The sequence below is a fragment of the Rhinoraja longicauda genome, unplaced genomic scaffold, assembly GCF_053455715.1.
Source record: "Rhinoraja longicauda isolate Sanriku21f unplaced genomic scaffold, sRhiLon1.1 Scf001041, whole genome shotgun sequence".
Classification (NCBI taxonomy): Eukaryota; Metazoa; Chordata; class Chondrichthyes; order Rajiformes; family Arhynchobatidae; genus Rhinoraja; species Rhinoraja longicauda.
In genome coordinates this window covers 1-20,699 of record NW_027602257.1, presented here as the reverse complement: position 1 = coordinate 20,699, position 20,699 = coordinate 1, and the positions used below count along the sequence as shown (strand labels likewise).

Here is a 20,699-nt window from a genome sequence, read left to right as displayed (position 1 = left end):
ATTGGTTGTCCTGTACCTTGTTGTTTAACTCTGTATTCGTGTATTGCGGCTGCAATAAACTTCGTCTACAACCAACAAGTTTCGGACTCGCCATATTGGTGACCCCGACGTGATCTGGACGATCACCGACTGAGCAGGAACCCGACGCCTCGTTGACGATGGCTGAGCAGGGCACACCGGAGTCAAGCGCGGCAGGCGTTCATCTTCCGTTATTTTGGACGTACGCACCGCAAGCTTGGTTTATCCACACCGAGGCTCAATTCCATATAAAGAAGGTGTCGGACGAGGCCACGAAGTACTTCTACCTCGTCAGCGCGCTGTCGCCGGACACAACCAAGCGCGTGATGCGGTTCATCGTAAATTCACCTGCGGAAGACAAATACGAGGCCATGAAGAAGGTATTACTACGAACCTTCGGGTTGAATAAGCATGGTGGTGCGGCAAAACTTCTGCACCTACCGGATCTTGGAGACCAACTGCCTTCCGTCCTCATGGCCGAAATGATGATGTTAGCCGGTGAGCATACGGATTGCCCGATGTTTGAACAGGCATTCCGCGAGAAACTTCCCGAGGATGTCCGACTGCTGCTTACGGATTGTTCTTTTAAGGACCCCGAAGCATATGCAGCGAAAGCGGACGCGCTCATAGCGGCAAAAAACAAGGCAAGTGGTTCAATCAACAAAGTCTCGACATCAGTGACCACGCCACAGCGACGGCAAGATGGCGCCACGTCCCCCGCCAATTCTCCGAAAGCCCGCCAAAAAGATCCGCACAAGCGCGGCTGGTGCTATTATCACCTACGATGGGGTAACGAATCCCGCAACTGTCGTTTGCCTTGTACCTTCGCGGGAAATGCCTCGGCCGATCGTACATAGGGGCAGTTACGATTGGCCAGAACCGGCGCCTCTATGTCCATGATCGATTCACGGACACAGAATTTTTGGTAGACACGGGAGCCATCATCTGCATAGTGCCGCCGACCGACCTCGAAACCAGATCGGGTAAGACAGGTCCCACCCTCATCGCGGTTAATGGCGGCCCAATTCGCACTTTCGGTACACGGAAGATGTCCCTTGTGTTAGGCCTCCGCACGTACGAATGGCCATTCATCATAGCCGACGTCAAACAAGCGATCCTGGGCGCAGATTTTCTCTGGGCTTTTTCACTGGTTCCTGATGTCCGCGGTAACGACCTCCGACCCTCTGCCGAAGATGAGCACGTCGCTCCGACAATCGCCTCCTCGCCCAGCCCTACTGTCCAGGCCGTCGTCGCGGCCCCCGACTCGTATGCTGCGATTCTGGCAGAGTTCCCAGAGCTGCTCGTCCAACGTTTTGACGCACCTTCGGCTAAGCACGGTGTGGTCCATCACATCCGCACCGAAGGCCCTCCCGTTTTCGCTCGGGCCAGGAGACTACCGCCAGTCAAACTGGTGGTGGCAAGGGCGGAGTTCAGGAAGATGGAGGAAATGGGAATTGTCCGTCAGTCTGACAGCCCGTGGGCCTCGCCGTTACACATGGTCTCCAAGGCATCTGGGGGGTGGAGGCCATGTGGCGATTATCGGCGTCTCAATGCTGTCACCACGGCTGATCGCTACCCCATACCGCACCTACAGGACTTTTCATCTGGGCTGGAAGGAGCGGTGGTGTTTTCCAAAATCGATTTGGTGCGAGGATACCATCAGATTCTGGTGCGACCGGAGGACATACAAAAAACTGCAACTATTACTCCGTTCGGGTTGTTTGAATGGTTGCGTATGCCTTTCGGTTTAAAGAACGCGGCACAGGCTTTCCAGCGACTGATGGACCGCGTGGGCTGGGGTTTACCCTTTTTGTTTATTTATTTAGACGACATCCTGGTAGCCAGGCCCTCAGTGCAGGAACACCAGGCCCATTTGCGGACCGTGTTCCAGCGGCTCCAAGACCACGGGCTCATTATCCAACCCTCCAAATGTCAATTCGGCTTGCCTGCCCTCGATTTTCTAGGGCACAGAATTACTCCTGCCGGCGCCGCACCTTTGCCCGAGAAGGTGGAAGCTATCCGGGCTTTTCCCAGGCCTACCACAGTAAAAGGGCTGCAGGAGTTCGTAGGCATGGTTAATTTCTACCATAGATTCGTCCCGGCAGCTGCGCGAGTCCTGCGCCCGCTTTTCCAATGCCTTGCAGGGAATCCGGTAGAGTTGTTGTGGTCCCCGGCCGCAGAGTCGGCTTTTACGGCAGCTAAGGCAGCCTTGGCAGACGCCACCATGTTGGTCCATCCGAGCCCCTCCGCCCCCACGGCCCTGACGGTTGATGCCTCTGACGTGGCGGTGGGTGGAGTTCTGGAGCAGCAGGTCGGTGGCCGTTGGCAGCCGTTAGCGTTTTTCAGCCGGCAACTAAATTCGGCCGAGCTGAAATATAGCGCATTTGACCGAGAGCTTCTGGCTCTCTATTTAGCTGTCCGTCATTTCAGGTATTTCCTCGAGGGCCGCCCATTTGTGGCATTTACGGACCACAAGCCATTAACATTTGCTTTTTCGAAATTGTCTGACCCATGGTCGGCCCGCCAGCAGCGGCACCTGACTGCTATCTCCGAATTTACCACAGATGTCCGTCATATCGCGGGTAAGCTTAATGCCGTGGCTGACGCCCTGTCTAGACCTGCTTTTCCCCCTATTTCGGCGGTGGACTGCGAAGTGGATCCCCAGGAGCTTGCGGAGGTACAGCTCTTAGCGGATACCGTTTCGGCTTACCAGTCCACCACTTCGGGATTGAAGTTGGCCCAGGTAGCTTGTGGGTCGGAGGGCACGAAAGTCTGGTGCGATGTTTCTCTTCCTCGTCCCAGGCCGGTAGTACCGCCCTCCCTTCAGCGCCGGGTTTTCGATGCCATTCATGGGCTGGCGCACCCGTCCATCCGCTCCACCTCTGCCTTGGTAGCAGCGAGGTTTGTCTGGCATGGCCTGCGGAAACAGGTAGCGGGGTGGGCACGTTCCTGCGTGCCCTGTCAGACCGCTAACGTCCAGCCCCCCGTACAGGATTTCGAGGTCCCGGTTTGTCGTTTTTTCCACATCTACGTGGATTTGGTCGGGCCTTTGCCTTCCTCCCGGGGCTACACCCACCTCCTCACGGTGGTGGATCGGTTCACCCGGTGGCCAGAGGCTTTCCCATTGTTTGATATCTCGTCAGCGTCCTGTGCTAGGACTTTGGCCCTTCATTGGGTAGCTCGTTTCGGGGTCCCGGCAGTTATTACAACTGACAGAGGTCCACAGTTCACTTCGTCCCTCTGGGCCGCGCTGGCGGAACTGTACGGGTCCAAGTTACAACCCACAACTGCATATCACCCCCAGGCAAATGGACTCGTAGAAAGGTTTCACCGCCAACTTAAGGCGTCCCTCAGTGCAAGGCTTGAAGGCCCGGACTGGGTAGACCAACTCCCTTGGGTTCTTTTGGGCATCAGGACTGCTCCTAAGCCAGATCTCGGTGCGTCGTCCGCAGAGCTAGTATATGGCTCGACACTTCGAGTACCCGGAGATCTGTTTCCGGACCCGTCAGCCCTGCTCCCTACAGTCCCATCAGCGTTAGCATCTCTCCGGGAACGGGTGGGCTCCCTGGCTCCAGTGCCGACTTCACGTCATGGGTGTTCCATGGTACATGAACCATCTTCCCTGAAGGACTGTGAGTTTGTTTTTCTGCGTAAAGATGCCCATCGCGCCCCGTTGCAGAAGGTCTATCAAGGGCCGTTCCGGGTTTTACGTAAGGGAACGGCTACTTTCACCTTAGACATGGGCGGCAAGAGTGAACTCGTCTCGGTGTCCCGGCTCAAACCTGCCCATTTGGACCCGGATCAACCAGTCCTGGTCGGTCAAACCCCTAGGAGAGGCCGACCTCCGTTAGTTCCGCCCAGTCCAGAAACCCCCGTTCCGACAGTTCCTCCAGGACCCCCCGTTTCGGCAGTTCCTCCAGAACCCCCCGTGCCGGTAGTTCCTCCAGAACCTCTCGTTCCGGCTGTTCCTCCAAGTCCGGAACCTCCGGCTCCTGTGGTTCAGGCTGTCCCTCTCCGTACTCGTTATGGTCGCAAAATCCGGCTCCCAGCTAGGTTCCGCACCTCGGGTTCTGGGGGGGGTCATGTAGCGACCATAGGGAATGGTCCAGGTCGTCGAACCCTCGGATTGGCCAGCGAGGTCACGTGGGAACGCGACCATGGGGATTGGTCCAGGGAACGACATCGCTGATTGGCCAGCGATGTCAGGTGCGCGTTTGGCGCCCGTTTGAGTCAGTTCGGCGAAGTCTTCAAGGAAGACAGTAAGTTTGTATTGGTTGTCCTGTACCTTGTTGTTTAACTCTATTCGTGTATTGCAGCTGCAATAAACTTCGTCTACAACCAACAAGTTTCGGACTCGCCATAACTCCAGCTTGGTCGGTTATCATCTTTTCATGCTCGCAATGACCTTCTAAAGGTCATAGACAATAGGTGCAGGAGTAGGCCATTCGGCCCTTCGAGCCAGCACCACCATTCAATGTGATCATGGCTGATCATTCTCAATCAGTACCCCGTTCCTGCCTTCTCCCCATACTCCCTGTCTCCGCTATCCCTAAGAACTCTATCTAGCTCTCTCTTGAATGCATTCAGAGAATTGGCCTCCACTGCCTTCTGAGGCAGTAAATTCCACAGATTTACAACTCTCTGACTGAAAAAGTTTTTCCTCATCTCTGTTCTAAATGGCCTACCCCTTATTCTTAAACTGTGGCCCCTGGTTCTGGACTCCCCCAACATTGGGAACACGTTTCCTGCCTCTAACGTGTCCAACTCCTTAATAATCTTATATGTTTCGATAAGATCCCCTCTCATCCCTCTAAATTCCAGTGTATACAAGCCTAGCCGCTCCAGTCTTTCAACATATGACAGTCCCGCCATTCCGGGAATTAACCTAGTAAACCTACGCTGCATGCCTGGTCATGTCTGAACTTGTTGCGCTACTCTGGATTGCGAGTCCATAATGCCACAGATTTAACCTTAAGCAGATAATGAACACCCGAGGCATCTGATTGGGGAAGATTGGAATGTGTTCATATGTACAAACTCACGCGTGCATTTCGTTATGGTCACTGACGACTGTGGCGTATTCATTCGTCTATGGAAATGAAGCACTGCTCGGTCAGATTTAGCAAAATGCAGGCAAGGGATGGAGCGGTTGGTGTTCCGGAGAGTGATATTGCAGTGATTGAATGTGTTTGGTTCGGTTCTCTGGTATTGAAGGTAATGTGCTGATGGTAGTTAGGCATAGATTATTCAAACTGGCCTGGTTAAAGTCCCCAGCAATGCTGGGGAGGGATTGGGATATGCCATTTCATTCTTGTTGACTGTGGCGCTCAATTCCTCAAGTGCTAGATTGACATTTGCATGAGATAGGATGTGGACTAAATTGGTAGATAGAATGGTCGGGACTTAACCACCTGTAATAAGAGTTTTGTGTGAACAGTCCGTGGCTGATAGCGCTGTGGCTGGTAGCACTTTGTTTAAAACTTCATACGACAAGTCTGCAGCCGGTAGCGCTTTGTTTCCAAACGGCGGGGGGCTTCACTCAGATGCAGGCCCCTGCCATTTGTTGCCGTTTGAATTTGGAAATGGCGCTAAAGACCTGGACTTAATGGCAGTTATTTCAACGGCTGATTTCCGCCGGTCTAAAGGCAGGTGGAAGTTCTTTTGGTAGTTCTTGAGTTAGTTCTTTTTACGAGAGGGGTTCACCGACGGGCTGGGGCGCGATCAGCACCGTGGACAGAGGCAGAGAGAGAGGTGTGCTGCTGTAAAACGGGCCCGCGCAAACTGAGACAAGTATTGTTTTTGTTCTTTCTCTTGCCAATAAATCTGATTCGTAACTATACGGATGGGTGAGCCTTTTTCTGTTCTACTAGTCAATCCTTGAACCTGTTCCCTTGTAACAATTGGCATAGTCGGGAGGATCTGACGAACCTAATAGAAAATGTTTGATAAAAAGAAATAGCATACGAGATGGCGCTGGTGCAGGCCAAGCGTCCCCACAACGAGCAGCTGCCCTCTGTGCAGGGTGGGACCAAGAACCTCGACTCTTCAAGTTCCTCTAATGCTTTTAACGGGTCACGAGGGAGAAGAAAATCTTTGTAAATTTCACCTGAATGGATCAACACTGGCATCTGTAGGATTTGATAGACTCGTATTGTTTTGGAATTTATAAGGCGACTGCGATAATTATGCTACATTGAAAGGTCACAGTGGAGCAGTGACGGAATTGCATTATAACACAGATAGCAGCATGTTTTTTTCCAGCATCAACAGACAAAACTGTAGCAGTGTGGGACAGTGAAACAGGTGAAAAATCAGGAGACTTAAAGGTCACACATCCTTTGTGAATTCATGTTATCCTGCCCTACAGGGACCACAGGTGGTCTGTACAGGAAGAGACGACGGAAGAGTGAAGCTCTGGGACATTCGGAAGAAGGCTGCAATCCATACGTTTCAAAACACGTACCAAGTACTGGCAGCAACGTTTAATGACACATGCAATCAGTTTATCTCTGGTGGTATTGATAATGACATTAAGGTTTGGGACCTTTTACAAAACAAGTTAATTTATACCTTGTGTAGTCATACAGACACGGTGACTGGTTTGGCCCTGAATGGGGTCAAAGAGGACATCACAGAACTATCAGCAGAAATAGTGGCCCTACAGAAATGCATGGCCCTGGATTTTATCCTGGCTGAGAAAGGGGGCACGTGCTTTAATCGGGTGGGATTGCTGAACTTATATTCCAGATGATTCAGAGAACATCGCCAGCCTCGTTGACAACATCCAGGAAGCCGTGGGGGAAGATTCGAAAGGTCAGAGAACAGTACCACGACTACAATCCCCCGGGTGGATGGTGGCCTTTCGGGATGTTTGGAGGCTGGTGGACAACAGTGGTGCACTGGGGACTGACCATTGGGACAATTTTGTTGAAAATAATATTGCTACGCTATATGTGCGCATTGGCGTCTTGACCGCGTGGACTTTACTAAAGCCTGTGGACCGGATGTAACAGGGTAACGCCTGCGCGCCGGATGTGATGGTACCAGACTGTTCGAGGGGTGGACTGTAATAAGAGTTTTGACCGAACAGTCTGTGGCTGATAGCGCTGTGGCCGGTAGTGCTATGTTTAAAGGCTGATATTGCTCTGGCCGGTAGCGTTATGTTTAAAGCTTCGCGCAACAAATCTGCGGCCAAAAGGGTGGGGGAGGGAGGGGGGCTCGCTTGGATGCAGGTGCCTGGCATTGGTTGCAGTTTGAATTTGGAAGTGCACTATTGGCCAGAACTTAACGTCGGTTATTTCAACGGCTGATTTCTGCAGGTATAAAGTCCTAAGTTAGTTCATTTTACGAGAGGGGTTCACTGACGCCTGGGTTTGCGATCAGTGCCGCGGATGGAGGCAGAGAGAGAGAGGTGTGCTGCTGTAAAACGGGCCCCGCGCATACCGAGACAAGTATTGTTATTGTTCTCTCGCCAATAAATCTGATTTGTAACTATACGGAAGGGTGAGCCTTTTCCTGTTCTACTACTCAGATCTTTGAAGCTGTTCCCTTGTAACACCACCAAATGTTCCAGGTGGGGAGATCAGGAGTGTGACAAGACTGCAACATCTGAGTACCATGAAGAGTTTATCATGAAGCAGGCGTTCCCATTCCTGATACCACTGTCATCCATGCGTTGGATAGAAAAACCGTTGAGCTGAAAATATGGGGGTGAGCCGTGTCTCTATGAAGCAGAATTCACACACTCCTTCACATCTGTCTGATACAGCAGTTTTGCTCCTAAGTCTTCTATCGTGGTCAGAAGGATGACCATGAGGGATCACATGCCAGATTCTTCAGTCTTACTAAAAGCATTCCTGGCAACTAGGTTTTCAAGCACGAGGCCTCTATGTGCCATGCCTGCAATGTGGGGGGTTGGGTCTACTAAGTTCGTAAGATCTGTTTTACAATCAACCCCCTTCTTTTGTGCTGTATTTTTGCCTGCAGATTTCAGCTTTGAAAGGTCAAAAGGTGTGTATACATATGTTCTCCAGCATGCTGTTGTTGCCACTCTCCGGCAAACTTTTCTTCTCAGCTTAAACCTACAACCGTTAGGAAATGACATTTCCACCTTAATGCTCTTTGAGGGACCCAACTCCTCGTTCTTAATACTTATCAGCATCATGTTCTTCTCCTTGGTGAATACCGATGCAAAGTACACATTTAGGATCTTGTCCAAGTCCTCTGGCTCCATGCATAAATCCCTATTTTGTCCTTGAGTGTGCCTTCCCTTTCCCTTGCTATCCACTTGCTCCTAAAATGTGGAGAGTATCTTAGGATCTCCTCAATCCTACTTCCCAAGGATATTCTATAGATCCTGGCACCCCCTTAATTCCTCGTTTGAGTTATTTCCTTATTCCTTTATATTCCTCAAGGGCATTGACTGATTTCAGCTCCCTAACCTTACTTAATCTTCCATATTCTTTTTGACTAAATTTACAGTATTCTTTTCTCATCCAAGTTCCCTAATCTTGCTGACCTTATTTGTCATCCACAGGAACATGCCGGTCATACAGCACAAAAACTGAAAGTCATACACAGAGTCATGTAGCACAAAAACAGACTCTTACTCTAAACTGCAGAAATCTCCAGTGGCTGGGAAAGTGCTACTTGTAATGTGCATGTATCCCTTTAAAGGTTGACTGCAGAAGTTGCAGCAGCAAATGTAGATGCTAGAAACTGAAGTATTGCAATAGAACAATATTGTAGTGCATGCAGAAAACTGCACAACCTGAAGTTTTGCAGTGATATCCAACAACATTTTTCTGGGAATCTCACACCTGAAGATTGCAATAGTTATTTAGCTTTGAAGAAATATAAATGGGTGACTCCCAACATTGTTTCAAAGGTTTCAAAGGTCTTTTATTGTCACGTGTGCCAATTAAGGTACAGTGATATTTGAATTTAACATCACTAAGACATATTAAACCAATTTCTAGACTTCAGTAGTCTAACTAGTGCTGCAGAGGAATGCCAAAATGAAGTACATAAAACAAGGTTAAGAATTTTGCACGCCTTTGGAATAGTTAAAGCAATTTCAAGGTTGTATTTTGTCTGCAGTCACCAGAGCTAATCCTGTGCCTTATCTACAGTCACCAATGCTGGCAGGGTTTATGTCTGCATGCTGCGGTGATAGCACTATGTGTTGCAGACCTTGTGGGTATTTGCATTTTGTTGCCTGAAGTACAGCATAATTATGCTATGTTCTTTGATCTCAGCAGTGCCTGTGCTGAATATCAGATTAATTTATGTTTGTTTGCATGGAGCTGTGGCTGAACTCAGGAATGTAGTGCTGGGTGATTTTGATCTTGGGAGATTTGGTACTATGTCAATAAAATGAACCCTATCTTCTTTTTGAATGTTAACTGTGTGAAATCTCACACACCGAGTGTAACTTCCTCCCCACCCTTCACACACAGAGATGAAGCTACCTCCGCACGATCCTGTCCCGTCACACACACAGAATGATCTCTCGCCTTGGCATTTAATTAAATTATACACTTTAATTATTATCACAGTTTTTAATCATTAAGCTTAAGTGATTGTGAACAAAATACAATTACATTATCTTTCCCTACTCAAACTGGAAAATTAAATTCTTGTACCAAAAACCATTGCAAATTGTACATTTTAGATAATGTTAAAATTCTTGTTTTGTTCCTCGACTTTCTGGCCCAAAGACCTCAGTCAGTGAGGATAGATGACAACTGCTCCACCGCATTACCTCTCAACAGCGGTGCCCTGCACGGATGTATCCTCTGTGCCCTATCACTCTTGTTTTACAAGTTCACAGATGACACCACCATGGTGCTCTGAATTACGAACAAAAAAGAGACAGTGTACAGAAAAATGGGGTTGTGAAAGATAGATCAGCCATGATTGAATGGCGGAGTAGACCTGTTGGGCCGAATGGCTTAATTCTGCTCCTATCAATTATGATCTTATGACCTCATGAAAGCTCCGTAATCTCCTCAGTTCATATAGTCTTTAGCATCCTTTGTTACCTGTTGGCTTTGCCACATTTGAACGGTTGCAACTGCCCATTTTTATGCATCCTTAAATGTAATGGTTTGTGATAATTTTCCCTTTTATGATCTTCATCTCCTCTTGAGTTCTCCTTGGCAATTTGTTGTGAACATGATTTAATTTCCAGAAGCTATGCTAAAACAAAGTTATTATCTTACTACTGTAGATATTTGAAATAAAATCTTGGTTATGCTCGTCATGATCCCCAGCAGAAATCTATTTCTGTGATATTTTCAGATTCTATGCCTTCAGGAAAGGTAGAAATTTTTCATTAGGCTCAGTTGTTGGAACTGTCTAAACAGATGTCTATTTATTCTCATTTATTCAGGTATCCATGACATTTCTATAGTATAATCTGCAATAATGTGCTTTTACAAAGTTTTAGATCTTTAGCTGGTTTTAGCCTTTTAAAATGATATGGCTCCTGTGGGACATAATTAGCACACAGAATGCAACTTCAGATGGGAAATCTGGATAAATATCATTGATTTAATTTGTTTCCTTTTAACTCAACCGTCTAATTTCTTTGGGGTTTGGCTTCCTAACTGCAGCACAATCTCAGAAATATTAAAGGGCCATTCAAAAGATGGAATTTGAAAGAAATTGGAGTATGGTCCCGGATCTGCATCAATTTACCTATCGCCACTACTCTTTAATCTTCTAAGAATATAGAGGCATGATTACATCTATCTGCTGGGCCAAGGACATCTGAGATGTTAACACCAGAAATTTGAAGCTGCTAACTCTCTCCACCATCGTCCCACCAACTTTAAATGTGACACTTTGGCTTTCAGATCATTACCAAAGAAAATAAAGTGGTTGGTGGCTAGGAATGGTGCCAATTATGGCTTTTGAAAGCAAAGGCCTTGGTCTTCCCAATGTTTAGTTAGAGGGATCCACTGTTGAATATTAGACAAATAATCTGACCGTGCAGGGTGTTAGTAAGATGGACTAGGCACCATTATTGTAGATGCTGAAATTGATGCAGATTTTGTTTTGATGATGTTGCTGAGGGGTATCTTTGATGATAGATAGGAATAGACTGAACATAAGTCCTGAAGAGACAACAGAGATAATAGTGTGGGTTAGGTAACAGAACTATTGCTGCTGAGACAGTTTAAACGAGAATGAGTGAAACATGTTCCACCCAGCTGGGTGATCCTGAAGAACCTTTGGAGGAGAACTGTGTTGCCAAGTGTATCAAAGACTGGATTCAGATTAAGAAAGCCAGCTCTGGAGTTTTCATGCTAAACCATAAATTAGTGGAAGTCCCAGAGCTGCTTTTTGTTTGGCAGTGAAGGGTGACTATTTCCCTGTTATCACAACAGCAAAATTATCTGATCATAATCACTTTTCAATTTTGGGAGCCTATTGTGTGTAAATTGTACTATGCACTTTTTTTACATTCGAACAGTGATTAGATTTCAACAGTACTCCATCACTACAAATGGCTTGGGATATTTGCAGCTGTTAAAAGATTATATATACTTTTATTTAAATATTTTACTTATGTATGCAAGGAACGTAAGTTCAGGTATAGTTAATTAGGAAAGGTTTTCAAATGTAACTAATTTATTATCATGATAGGAAATGGAGAATGGGTCTCAGTGACGATTTAAAAAATAATTTCTCAAAAATGTCGATTAAAAGACAGGTCCAGTGTTTGTTCCTACTGGGCTTAAAATGTGTTGGGAATGTTGTGAGGACAAATGGAAACAGAATATTAAATTGAAAATCTGGATCGTGGCCAGCTTTATAGCATAAGATTTGCTTAGACTGAAGTTCTGATGACAAACAGACACTATCGAAGGGATTTGAGAAAATCGTAATCTCTTGTGTAATTTGTTCACAGACAAAATTCCAACAAATCTTTAAGCCACACAACAGCACTGCTCCCAAATTATTTGCTTTGCTGGATGTGAATGTGGACGAAATGGAATCTTGTTTTTTGATCGCTGATTAATGTCTTATTCCCTTGCCATTTTAGTTACCTTTTTAAATTGTTTTGATTTAATAAATTAAATGCAGAAACTGTGTCATGTTAACTGTTCAGCATGAAGAGGTTCAGCCTCATTAGTGTAAGTAGCTTTAATATTCTAGTGTGCTGATTATATTCTGGTTTCAACCAACGAAACATAAACAAATCAGTTCGGCACCTTAACGTTCATTTTTTTATTGTGAAGACCTCTGTGATAATCTGGTGTTTTGCACTGATGCCCCTGCACATAGTGTCTCTAATGTCAACATAAATCAACATCCATGTCTACCATCAGGTTTAACGGTCTGCTCAGTGGTTAAATTGTGACAATTGTAATGATTTTGGATTTATTGACACTGATTCAAATTAAAATGTAGAATAGCATCACCACCCACTCCCCCTCCACCATCACCCCCTCTCTCCCACCATCACCCTCCACCATCACCTCCCCTCCACCCAATTAGTAAATCACAAGGAGTTCATGTGCAGCAAAAACAAGTTTTTCTTCACTTGACAGGGACATGGGCCAATCAGGAGCTGCAAAGTTGACAACATGGCAGTGGGAATGGAGCCAATAATCATGGGGCCAGGAGCCGGGGGACGATGCAGGTTCTGCCAAGGGGCACCCAGACCTCTAGTTTAGAGATACAGTGCCCCTGTGCCGGCGATCCCCGCACATTAATACTATCCTACATCCACTAGGGTGTAATTTAAAAAAACCCAATACATGCCAATTAACCTACAAACCTGCACGTCTTTGGAGTGTGGGAGGAAACCGATCTCGGAGAAAACCCACGGGGGGAACGTACAAACTCCCTACAGAACAGCACCCTGAGTTGGGTTCGAACCCAGATTCGCTGTAAGGCAGCAACTCTACCGCTGCACCACCGTGCCTAGCGAATAGCAGGGTGCGACAGGGCTGAAGGGAGACGCATTGAAGAGCGAGGGTGGGGGGGAGGATGCCGATATGAATGAGGGAGGACGAGGCGGGACCTTTCCTCCCATTGGAGGCGGGAGCAGTCAATCAACCTGGAAGCGGGACATGTTATTCGATCGGAGGTGGGATCAGTCTACCCATTGGATGAGGATCCATCAATCACCCGGAGGCGGGACATGTTTGTCCATTGGATGCGGGGTCCATCAATCACTCAGAGGCGGGGCATGTTTGTCCATTGGATTTGGGTCCATGAATCACCCGGAGGCGGGACATGATTATCCATTGGATGCGGGGTCCATCACCCGGAGGCGGGATATGACAATCAATGGAAGGCGGGACGTAATCATCTGGAGGCGGAAACTGTCAACCGATTATGGGGAGATGTCAATCACCGGGGGGTGGGGGCGGGGTTTCGTGTGATGAGGGCGGGGCTATGCTAATATTCTCAGCCCTGCGCTCCGTGGAAACGGCATCATTTCAGCGCGAGGGAAATTTCAAGCTCGGCGCCAGGTTACCGGGGGCGGTGGTTACCGACGGCGGTGGTTACCGACGGCAGTGGCGGCGGCGGCTCCAGCGCTCTTCCCCCATCACAACAACATCGGCAGCACCAACACCAGCACCACCACATCGCCAGCGCAGGGGCACGGCGGCGCCGAGCAGGTAACGGCAGCACACGGCGGAGCGGCGGAGCCCCGAGAGCCAGCGTGCCGGGGGTCTCGCCTCCAGCTGGAGGTCCCTCCCGAGAGCCGCGGCGCCATTTTGCGTTGAGATCGGTGATTTTTCTTAAAAAGAAACAAAAATCTTTCCAAAAATGTGCCTCGGTGTAGACTGGATTGTGTTTATTTTCCCTTCCTGTCCCCTCCCCTCCACCCCCCACCTCCCGAGTTGAAAGATCTGTGATTCCGTGTGTTGAATTGTCAAACAGTGAAGAGGGGAAAAAACTGTTCTCGCCCCGGTAAGGGGGGTGGGGAGAAATCATCTCATCTCATTTGTGCTGAGGGGAAAGGCAGCCTCAAGATTAATTTCTCCTTGTTTTGTGTCATTTCGCTTGTTGCAGTGTAACGGTGTTGTTGGCTGGAGGTGGTGTAGCAGCTGTATGCCAATCTGTTGGGTTTCAAAGTGCCGCGTCTGTCGTTGCCTCGCCCACTTCCATGCTGGAGCGACTCGCAGAAACATTTTGCAGAGAAAGTTTATGTTATTGTGACGGTTTTGGGTGAAATATTCAATTTTAAAAGCCCATCATTTTGCTGTTCTCGTGGTCGATATTGTGCATCAGTTCGCGCAATTTTTCAGAAGCTTATCGTTCGTGTAAACAAACATTTATTTTTAAAGCCCACTTTGGCAGATGGGTAAGGATTAACTGCGATAATAATTACACGCTTTACAATGTTTTCAATGCGTTTGTTTTCGTTATGTATTTGGAGGCATGATGTGTACATCTTCAGAGTGTTCGCAGAGTCTCCAGAGTGTCTCTCTGTTCCGTGACTCCTTGGGCTGCGTCGCGTGGTTGTTTTGCATTACTTGTTACTTTCAGATTTTGATACTTTATTACTTTCCTATTAATGCACTTTTAATTTTGTGCGAGGGAAAATCTAATTACAGATCTCCCGTGTCCATTCTTGTGTAGTTTAATGTATAGGAAGGAACTGCAGATGCTGTTCCGAAGATAGACACAAAATGCTGGGGTAACTCAGCGGGACAGACAGCATCTCTGGAGAGAAGGAATGGGTGACGTTTTGGGTCGAGACCCTTTTCCAGAGTCTGAAGAAGGGTCTCGACCCGAAACGTCACCCATTCCTTCTCTCCAGAGATGCTGCCTGCCCCGCTGAGTTACTCCAGCATTTTGTGTCTGTCTTTTTGTCAGCATTTTGTGTCTCGCATTGAAAAACAAATCGGTGTTCAGGGAGTTTGAGTTATATTGGTTCTCTTATTCAAGAAAGGGGGTTGAGGATGAGACGATCCAAGTATTCACATTTTAGAGGTTGGGTGGTCTGAAGATTATTTTGTCATTAATGTTGACTATGCCCAGCCAAATCGTGCAGTGTTCCTTCTGTAAAGTGTTCTTCTGTATATGTAAAGGGTTTAACACTAAAAATTAGCTCGTAGGTTTGTATGAGCGACGAGTGCTTGACGATCTTTTCAAATGTTGAAGTTTGTGGGGAAAATGTGCAGCCATCAGGTCGGAGCAGTCATCAAAATGTGAATGGATTAATAGTGCAAATGGGTATAAATGTATGTTATACAATTGCCTTTATGGTGACTTTGCTGCAGTGTCCAAGGAATGTACACTAATGAATGGTGTGAAGAATTACCATAAGACATAGGAGCAGAGTTAGGCCATTTGGCCTTTCGTTTAATCTGCCATTCAATCAGGGTTGATCGATTTTCCCCTCCCAACCACATTCTCCTGCCTTCTCCCTGTAACTTTTGATGCCCTTACTAATCAAGAACCTATCAATCTTCATTTAAAAAATGTCTTGGCCTCCATCTGTAGCAATGAATTTCACAGATTTACCACCCGCTAACCAAAAAAATTCCTCCTCATCTCCATTCTAAAGGTATGTCCTCTTATTCTGAAGTTGTTCCTTCTGGTTCCAGACTCTCCCGGAACTAGAAACATCCTTTCCAAGTCCACTCTAGGCCTTTCATTATTCACTAGGTTTCAATGAGATCGCCGCCTTGTCCTTATAAACTCCAGCGAGTACAGGCCCAAAGCCATCAAACACTCCTCATAGGTTAACACAATCATCCCTGGGATCATCATTCTCATAAACCTGGGTTGGACCCTCTCCAATGCCAGCACATCCCTCCAATTGATCTCCCAAAATAAAGCTGGTGGTGTGGCGTGTCGAAATGCCCGAAATAAAGGCGAGGAGCCAGGTATTGCTGGAGAGATTTAATTGTGGTGTTCTCTAGACTAGTCGAGTCTGCCAGAGAGAGATCACGCCTAAACTCCCGTCCTTTATCCCCGTAGCTAAGGGCCGCCCCCCCCCCGGACTGGTCCATTCCCGTGCCGAGGGGTTCGGTAGTGGTATGGCCCGACCCTTGGGAGCCTACACAAGACCCCCCCTCCCCCCAAGAACCGGAGGTACGAAACGCACTGGCGGTCGCACAACCCGACCGGACCGCGTACGAAAATCGGCCGACAGAGGGGCTGGCGGAGGCACAGGTGGAGGGAGCTGCGAAGGGGGACAACCTCGCGGCCGAGGCTAAGCAACCCGCACCGGTTGGTCAATGTCCAAATGCGCCAGCTTTAAGTGGTCAATTGACACACCCTCCGGCCGGCCCCCCATGTCCAAGACAAAGGTTGTCTGCCCGTGCTGTAGATGAGGCCATAGATGACAAAGGTTGATTGCCATCATATGGCCTCTGGAGCGGCGTCCGGTGGGCGTCACAGCGCAGGAACACATAGGCGCAGTCCCGGAGGGCCGATGGCACGTGCGGGCAAAATGTCCCGTGGCACGGGTGCGAGCTGGCGCTGTAGGGTGGATGAGGGCGGTTCCTGTTGCCCCGGCACCGAGGGCACGAACACACCGGGCACCGAGAGCGGCGACCCGTACACAAGCTACGCTGAAGATGAGGCCAGGTCCTCCTTGGCGCAGTCCGGAACCCAGCAAGACCCATGGTAGTGCGTCCGTTCGTGGCCAGAGAGTCGCGCCTTCAGCGCTGCCTTCAGCTGCTGGTGGAACCTCTCCACCAGGCCGTTTGCATGCGGGTGATAGGCCGTGGTGTGGTGCAGCCGCACACCCAACAGGTGAGCCATGGCCGCCCACAGCTCAGATGTGAACTGTGGCCCCCGGTCCGAGGAGATGTCCACCAGCACCCCAAAGCGAGCAATCTAGTGCACGCATAATGCACGAGCGCATGTAGCTGTGGATGTGTGGGCCAGCGGTATGGCCTCCGGCCACCGTGCGAAGCGGTCCACCACCGTGAGGCGTTGGGTGATGCCCCAGGGCATCCTCCCACCGTGGGAACCAGCAGCACAGCCCGAGCCAGGGCCTCCTTCGCGCCGTCAAAGGCTATTACCGCCTCGTCGGTCCACATGACGTCCTTACGCCTACCCGCCAGAAGTTCGTATAGCAGCCGCATGATGTGGGCGCGGATGGGGAAACTGGTGATAAAAGGCCACCATGCCGACGAACTCCTGCAGGCCATGCACAGAGGATGGACGGGGAAACCGGCGGACGGCGTTGACTTTGTCCGGCAGGGGAACCGCGCCTTGTGAAGTCACACGGTGGCCAAGAAAGTCAATTGTGGTCACTCCAAAGCGGCGAGATTGATAGCCGCTGAAAGAGCTGCCGGAGGTGGGCACAGTGCTCCTGCCGCGAGCGGCTGGCCACCAAAATGTCATCGAGGTAGATGAACAGGAAATCAAGCCCACGACCACACCCCGTCCATCAAGTGTTGAAATGCCTGCGTGGCGTTCTTAAGGCCGAACGGCATCCGTACGAACTCGTACAGCCTCCGTTTGCCTTGGGGACCATGTGGAGTGGGGACGTCCATGGGCTGTTGGAAGGGCGGACGATACCCAAGGGCTCCATCTTACGGAACTCCTGCCACGCCAGACGTTTATCGGGCGGCAGTCGGTGTGCTCGTGCGTGGAGAGGTGGGCCGATAGTTACTATGAAATGGATCTCCCCGTACTTGGGGGTCGACGACCGGAATTGCGGGGTCATGATTTCCGGGAACTCTGCCAGAATCCGAGCAAAATAGGAGTCCACAGACGACAGCGGGCGTGCAATGTGCTCATTCAGGCACAACGCGATGGGCTCCATTGTGGCGGTGTGGACCAAGCGCTGCTGCCTGACGTCCACCATTAGAGAATGAGCCCGCAGAAAGTTGGCTCCGAGGAACGGCTGGGAGACGTCGGCGATTGTGAACTGCCACGTGAAATGACAGGAGCCGAAAACAATGTGTACCGTGCGGACGCCATAAGTACGGATGTGGCTTCCATTTGCAGCGGTGAGGACGGGCCCCCGCTTCCCGGACCGAATGTCCACCAGCGAAGGGGGCTCCGCCCCGGTATCCACGAGGAAGTGACCCCCGGTGCGCCGATCCCAGGCGAAGAGACGGTGAATCTGGCCGCCCCCCCGCGGGGACTATTGGCAGCTGACCCCGGCGTTTCCCTCCGCGTGCCTGCCGAGGGCCCGGTTGTCTTCGGAGGAGGCGTTGGTTAGCTGCATGCGGATGTCGGCCGGCATCAGGTGCAGGTAAGTGTAATCGAACATTAGGCACGGCCTGTGCCGATCGAGTAGCGCAACCATCTCTTTCAGGAGGCTTGATGGGCGCCGGTCGCCTAGGCGTGGCATGTGAAGGAGTCTTTCCGCCCGTTCCATCCTGGTAAGTCCATAAGTTTGGAGCAGCAGCTCCTTAAGGGCTTTATACTTATCATTGGCCGGGAGTCCTCGAGGAACTCTGTGACCTCTTCGGCCGTGTCCTGGTCATGGGCTCCCACCAAGTAGAAAAAACGGGTGTCGTCTACCGTAATGCCCCGCAGCTGGAACTGAGCCTCCGCCTGCTGAAACCAAACGCGAGGCCGGGTGGTCCAGAACGTCGGCAGTTTGATGGAGACTGCGTCAATAGACGGGGCCTAGTCGGCCTGTGAGCCGGACGAACGGTCGGTTCCGTATTTAGGCTCCATTATGACAGCCATGGAGCGTCAGGGTCACCAATGTGGTGCGTCGAAATGCCCGAAATAAAGGTAAGGAGCCAGGTATTTCGGGAGAGATTTAATCGTGGTGTTCTCTCGAGCAGTCAAGTCTGCCAGAGAGAGATCGTGCCTAAAATCCTGTCCTTTATCCCCGTAGCTAAGGGCCGCCCCCCTGGACTGGTCCATTCCCATGCCGAGGGGTTCGGTAGTGGTAAGGCCCGACCCTTGCATCTTTCCTTTTAAGTGGGCTGGGTAGCTGCTGAGTACAAGAATTGTAGCTTCTGTGTGGAGGCTCAGAATAGGACTCCTTTGTCCTAAAGGTGCTTCTTAGCTGGCTAGTGCTTTGTTGACAGAGGTAGTAAAGCAAGGGTGTGTATTTCTCTGCAGCTGTCAGTGTAAATTGCTGCAGTTTGAGCAAAACATATCAATTTAGATGGCTACAGTTAATGTGCTTTCAACCATTAGTCTTTCCAACTGCAGCAGGTGTCTTCTGAGGTATTTCCCAATTTCCAGCCTTGAGTATGCCTCCTGAGGAAATTTTTCCTTTGGCAAACCCAAACTCTACTCCAAGTGGTCTGATCACAGCTGCGTAGAATCCAGATCAACAAGACCTCAACTTTCCTTCAGATGTATTTCTTTTGCAAAGAGCAAGAGTTCTGCGTAGCTCTCGGTGTGCAATGCTGCGATGGCCTTGATCCTTTCTCCATTGAGCCTTTGAGGCCGTTTGCACAAAACTTCATCAAGTCCCTAATCCAATATCCTTTTATTCCCGCAATCTCTTTCTTGATTATACTCGACAAAGATTCCTTACCCACTTACTTAAAGATTTTTTTTCTCATCTGTCCTGAATGGCCGTCCCTGTCGTTATTTTGAGCCAGTATAACCAAGTATTGGACATTCCAGCTGAGGGAAGCAAAAAGTAGCCTCGGGAATCAATCACAAGTGTGTCCTTCCTTGGGGGAGTAAACGTGTACACAATATTCCAGATACAGTCTATAATTACAGCCACAAATCTCTACTCTACTCAAATCCTCTTGCAATAAAGGCCAAATACTGTTAACCCTCTTAATTATTCACTATCCCCGTTAATGTACATTGGTGACTGTCCGAGCATAAGTCGGATGCTCGTATTCCAAAATAAATTTGGCTTTTTGTTTCAATCAGGACGGAAAAATGAAAAGTCATATTACATTTGCCGTGTGCATTCATGTAACTTGCCTGTTTCTCCTTAAAGACTGTTTCCTCCTATTTGCCTGTCCTACCATTAAGTTCTGTATCATCTACAAACATGAATGCATTCTATTTGATTCATTCTAAATCATCGATTTCAGATTGTGAACAGCAGGGGCACTGGAACTGATACTTGTGGCAACCCACTAGTTAGAGCCTCTCAACTCAATTATTTATACTCTCATGTTCAAACCACAATGTGACCCCTAGTATAACGTGCTTTAATTTTGTAAAATAAACTATCGAAGACGTTCTGAAAATCCAAATACACCATCTTATTTGCTATTATTTATCTTGCTAATCACAACTTCAAAAATATGTCGACAAGCAGCGAGTTCACCATCTCAAAAGCCACCCTCTTAAACTTGACTATGGCACTACATAAACAATGAATGAGAACTGGCATCAATCTATAATTTTTGAATTATGTAGACAGTACTTTGTCTTTGTGTTAGAGACAAACTGGTGCTGGTACAGAAAATTATTTTTGTTTCGTAGATGTGTATAAATGTACTTTTGCTGTGTAGTGTTGATAAATTTGTAACTTACTGTGGTGAGTGTAAGGTTTGGAATAATGGTTATGGATCTTGTTAAATAATGCCAATGCACCAAATTGGGTATTTTATAAGCCATCAATTTGTTTATCTGGTTTATGTTGACTTGTGCGAGAAATAATAGGTTTATAAGTGAATATCATGGTATTTAACTATGAAGTAATACCTAAAGTGTAGCTATCACAAAATGCTGGAGTAACTCAGCGGGTCAGGCAGCATCTCAGGAGAGAAGGAATGGGTGACATTTCGGGTCAAGACCCTTCTTCA

General features: G+C 48.6%; 1 pseudogene; it reads left to right on the top strand.

Annotated features, from left to right (window-relative positions):
• The first annotated feature begins 5,985 nt into the window (after positions 1-5,985).
• LOC144591462 (U5 small nuclear ribonucleoprotein 40 kDa protein pseudogene) lies at positions 5,986-9,873 on the top strand (annotated as a pseudogene).
• The last annotated feature ends 10,826 nt before the right edge of the window (positions 9,874-20,699 follow it).